The sequence below is a fragment of the Hippopotamus amphibius genome, chromosome X (assembly GCF_030028045.1).
Source record: "Hippopotamus amphibius kiboko isolate mHipAmp2 chromosome X, mHipAmp2.hap2, whole genome shotgun sequence".
NCBI classification, from domain to species: Eukaryota; Metazoa; Chordata; class Mammalia; order Artiodactyla; family Hippopotamidae; genus Hippopotamus; species Hippopotamus amphibius.
The window spans coordinates 90,443,096-90,449,095 of NC_080203.1; positions in this window are offsets into that span (position 1 = coordinate 90,443,096).

Consider the following 6,000-nt stretch of genomic DNA (forward strand, 5'->3'; position numbering starts at 1 on the left):
CAAGAAGTGCAGAGAGTCCCATACAGAATAAATCCAAAGAGAAACACACCAAAGAACATATTAACCAAACTAATGAAAATTAAACACAAAGAAAAAATATTAAAAGCAGGAAGAGAAAAGCAACACATAACTTATAAGGGAAAACCCGTCAGGATAACAGCTGATCTCTCTGCAGAAACTCTGCAGGCCAGGAGGGAGTGGCAGGAGATAATTGAAGTCTTGAAAGAGAAAAACCTATAGCCAAGAATATTCTACCCAGCAGGAATCTCATTCAGATTTGATGGAGAAATCAAAAGCTTTAAAGACAAGCAAAAGTTAAGAGAATTCAGCACCACCAAACCAGCCTTACAACAACTGCTAAAGGAACTCCTCTTGGCACTAAACACAAGAGAAGGTAAAGACCTGCAAAAACACAGCCAAAACAATTAAGAAAATGGTAATAGGAACACACATGTCAATAATCACCTTAAATGTAAATGGATTAAATGCTCCAACCAAAAGACACAGACTGGCTGAATGGATACAAAAACAAGACCCTTATATATGCTGTCTACAAGCAACCAACTTCAGACCTAGAGACACATACAGACCGGAAGGAAGGGGATGGAAAAAGATATTCCATGCAAATGGAAGTCAAAAGAAAGCTGGAGTAGCAATACTCATATAAGACAAATTAGACTTTAAAGGCTATTACAAGAAACAAGGAAGGACACTACATCATGATCAAGGGAACAATCCAAGAAGAACATATAACAGTTGTAAATATCTATGCACAAAACAAAGGAGCCCCTCAATACACAAGGCAAATGCTAACAGCCATCAAAGGGGAAATCGACAGTACCACAATAATAGTAGGAGACTTTAACACCCCACTTGCACCAATGCACAGATCATCCAAACAGAAAATAAATAAGGAAACACAAGCTTTAATAGACATTAGACCATCTTGACTTAATTTTTATTTATAGGACATTCTATTCAAAACCTACAGAATACACTTTCTTCTCAAGTGAACATGGAACATTTTCCAGGATAGAGCACATCTTGGGGCATAAATCAAGCCCCAGTAAATTTAAGAAAATTGAAATTGTATCAAGCATCTTCTCTGACCACAATGCCGTAAGACTAGATATCAATTACAGGAAAAAAACTGTAAAAAATACAAACACACGGAGGCTAAACAATACACTATTAAACAACCAAGAACTCGTTGCAGAAATCAAAGAGGAAATCAAAAAATGCCTAGAAACATATGACAATGAAAACACGATGACCCCAAACCTATGGGATGCAGCAAAAGCAGTTCTAAGAGGGAAGTTTTTAGCAATACAATCCTACCTCAAGAAACAAGAAAAAATTTGAATAAACAACCTAACCTTCCACCTAAAACAATTAGAGAAAGAAGAACAAGAAAACCCCAGAGTGAGCAGAAGGAAAGAAGTCATAAATATCAGATCACAAATAAATGAAAAACAAATGAAAGAAACAATAGCAAAGATAAATAAAACTAAAAGAAGGTTCTTTGAGAAGATAAATAAAATTGATAAACCATTAGCCAGACTCATCAGGCAAAAAGGGGAGAAGACACACATCAACAGAATTAGAAATGAAAAAGGAGAAGTAACAACCAACACTGCAGAAATACAAAAGATCATGAAAGACTACTACAAGCAACTATATGACAATAAATTGGATAACCTGGAAGAAATGCATAAATTCTTAGAAAAGTACATCTTCCAAGACTGAACCAGGAAGAAATAGAAAATATGAACAGACCAATCACAAGTACATAAATTGAGACTGTGATTAAAAATCTCCTAGCAAACAAAAGCCCAGTGCCAGGTGGCTTCACAGGCGAATTCTATCAAATATCTAGAGAAGAGCTAACACCTATCCTTCTCAAACTCTTCAAAATATAGCAGAAGGAGGAACACTCCTAAATTCATTCTACGAGGCCATCATCACCCTGATACCGAAACAGAAAGATGTCACACAAAAAAGAAAATTACAGACCAATATCACTGATCAATATAGATGCAAAAATCCTCAACAAAATACTAGCTAACAGAATCCAACAGCACATTAAAAAGATCATACACCATGATCAAGTGGGGTTTATCCCTGGAATGCAAGGATTCTTCAATATATGCAAATCAATCAATGTGATACATCAACAAAAGAGCAGAAAGAGAAATTAAGGAAACACTCCCCTTTACCATTGCAACAAAAAGAATAAAATATCTAGGAATAAACCTGCCTAAGGAGGCAAAAGACCTGTATGCAGAAAACTATAAGACACTGATGAAAGAAATCAAAGATGACACAAACACATGGAGGGACATACCATGTTCTTGGATTGAAAGAATCAACAGTGTGAAAATGACTGTACTATGCAAAGCAATTTACAGATTCAATGCAAACCCTATCAAATTACCAATGGCATTTTTCACGGAACTAGAACAAGAAATGTTATAATTTGTATGAAAATGCAAAAGACCCTGAATAGCCAAAGCTATCTTAAGAAGGAAAGAAGGAGTTGGTGGAATCAGGCTCCCTGACTTCAAACTATACTATAAGGCTACAGTGATCAAGATAGTATGGTACTGGCACAAAAACAGAAATATAGATCAATGGAACAGAATAGAGAGCCCAGAGATAAACCCACGCACATATGGGCACCTTATCTTTGACAAAGGAGGCAAGAATATACAATGGAAAAAAGAGAGCCTCTTCAATAAGTGGTGCTGGGAAAATTGGACAGCTACATGTGAAAGAATGAAATTAGAACATTTCATAACACCACACACAAAAATAAACTTAAAATAGATTAACGACCTAAAGGTAAGGCCAGACACTATAAAACTCTTAGAGGAAAACATAGCCAGAACACTCTATGACATACATCAAAGCAAGATCCTTCTTGAGCCACCTCCTAGAATAATGGAAATAAAATAAAAAATAAACAAATGGGATCTAATGAAACTTAAAAGCTTCTGCACAGCAAAAGAAACCATAAACAAGACAAGAAGACAACCCTCAGAATGGGAGAAAATACTTGCCAATGAAGCAACAAAGGATTAATCTCCAAAATATACAAGCAGCTCATGCAGCTCAATACCAAAAAAGCAAATAACCCAATCCACAAATGGGTGGACGACCTAAATAGACATTTCTCCAAAGAAGACATACAGATGGCTAACAAACACATGAAAAGATGCTCAACATCACTAATCATTAGAGAAATGCAAGTCAAAGCCACAATGAGGTATCACCTCACACCAGTCAGAATGGCCATCATCAAAAAATCTAGACACAATAAATGTTGGAGGGGGTGTGGAGAAAAGGGAACCCTCCCGCACTGTTGGTGGGAATGTAAGTTGGTACAGCCACTATGGAAAGCAGTTTGGAGGTTCCTTAAAGAACTAAAAATGGAACTACCATATGATCCAATAATCCTGCTACTGGGTATCTACCCTGAGAAAACCATAATCCAAAAAGAAACATGTACCATAATGTTCATTGAAGCACTATTTACAATAACCAGGACGTGGAAGCAACCTAAATGCCCATCAACAGATGAATGGATAAAGAAGATGTGGCACATATATACAATGGAATATTACTCAGTCATAAAAAAGAATGAAATTGAGTTATTTGTAATGTGGTGGATAGATCTAGAGTCTGTCATACAGAGCGAAGTAAGCCAGAAAGAGAAAAACAAATACCGTATGCTAACTTATATATATGGAATCTAAAAAAAAGGTACTGATGAACCCAGTGATAGGGCAAGAATAAAGATGCAGATGTAGAGAATGGACTTGAGGACACAGGGTGGCAGGGGCGGGGGGCAAAGGGGAAGCTGGGATGAAGTGAAAGAGTAGCATTGACATGTATACACTACCAAATGTAAAATAGATAGCTAGTGGGAAGTTGCTGCATAACTTAGGGAGATAAACTCTATGATGGGTTATGACTTAGAGGGCCAGGATAGGGTGGGTGGGAGGGAGTCGCAGGAGGGAGGGGATATGGGGATATATGTATAAATACAGCTGATTCACTTTGGTGTACCTCAAAAACTGGCACAACAGTGTAAAACAATTATATTCCAATAAAGAGCTTTAAAAAAAAAACCCAATGCAGCCAATAAATAAATAAAATAAATAAACTTATTTTTTAAAAAATCAATTGAACATGTTTGTGTGGGTCTATATCTGTATTCTCTACTTCGTTGCATTGGTCTATATGTCTATCCCTTCTCTAATACCACACTGTCTTGATTACTGTAGCTGTATAGTTAAGTCTTAAAATCCGATGGTGTGATTCCTCCAACTTTACCAATATTTTCAATATCATTCTGGCTATTCTACTTCCTTTTCCTGTCCACACAAATTTTATTGTTTCTTATTTTTTAAAATATATTATTCTCAAATTGAGTTTATTTTGAAAATGCTATATTCTTTTTTTCTTTCTCTCTTTTTTTTTTTTTTTTTTTTTTTTTTGGCTCTGTTGGGTCTTTGTTGCTGTGCGTGGGCTTTTCTCTAGCTGTGGCAAGCGGGGACTACTCTTGGTTGTGGTGCATGAGCTTCTCAGTTCAGTGGCTTCTCTTGTTGCAGAGCATGGACTCCAGGCGTGTGGGCTTCAGTAGTTGCAGCTCACGGGCTCTAGAGTGCAGGCTCAGTAGTTGTGGCGCATGGACTTAGTTGCTCTGCAGCATGTGGGATCTTCCCGGACCAGGGCTCGAACCTGTGTCCCCTGCATTGGCAGGTGGATTCTTAACCACTGCTCCACCAGGGAAGTCCCCACATAAATTTCAGAGTCAGCTCATCTGTGTACACAGAAAATCTTACTGGGATTTTGGTAGGAACTGCATTACATCTACAGATCAATTTAGGGAGAACTGACATCATTAAAATGTTGAGTTCCAGTCCATAAACATGGTATATATCTCCAGTTATTTAGGCCTTTGGAGATTCCTTTCATCAGCATTTTGCAGTTTTCAGCATATAGATCCTGCATGTGTTTTGTTAGATTTTTATCTATTTCATTTTTTGGAGCTAAGTAGTATTGTTTATTGCTAGTATATAGAAATGTGTTTGATTTCTGTGTGTTGATCTTGTATTCTTGAACCTTGCTAAATTCATTTATTAGTTCCAGGGGGTGAGTGTGTGTGTGTGTGTGTGCGTGTATTATTTTTGACTGTCTGTGTAGACAATCATGCCATCTGCAAATAGGGACAGTTTTATATTCCTCTCCCTTCTTTCCTCTCCTCCCCCTCCCTAACTGCCTAGGATTAAGATGCCTAATTTGGATGAAATGTAAGAGTGGAGGATAAGCAGAGTTGTTATAGGTCACCTGCAAATTATTCAAGTTGCTTAGAAGTCATTCTACAACAAGATAATTGAAACATCATCATACGCAGATGATGTCATCGTGTACTAAGAAAAATGATAAAACAATAATAAAAATTTTAGTAATATTACAAAAATACCAGTACTCCTTATGTGCCAGGGACTGCTCTAAAAATTATACATAAATGAACTTATCTAGTAATCACAACCCTATGATATGCGTACTATTTTCCCCATTTTACAGATGCAGAAACTGTAAGTGGCAGAGCTGGGTACAAACCCAGGTTGTCTGGCTCCAGCACTTGCACGTTTTATACATGGAACATAAGATTCTAGAAATGGACTCTAAAATATCTAGGAGATTAGCATTTAATTAAGGGAGCATTTCAAATGAATGAGTAAAATGTCAATTATTCAATAATTATGTAGGAACAATTGGATAGCCATTGGGAAAAATTAAAGTTGGAAGTCTACATTTGTTCTGTACATCAAAACCTATATGGGAAAAGTATTCAAAGGTAAAAATTAAAAGCATAAAGGTGCTAGAAGAAAACATAGAGAAAGAATTTTATAGTGTTTTTAGTTTGATGTAGTCCCATTTGTTTATTTTTGCTCTTGTTCCCCTTGCCTGAGGAGGCATATCCAGAAAGAT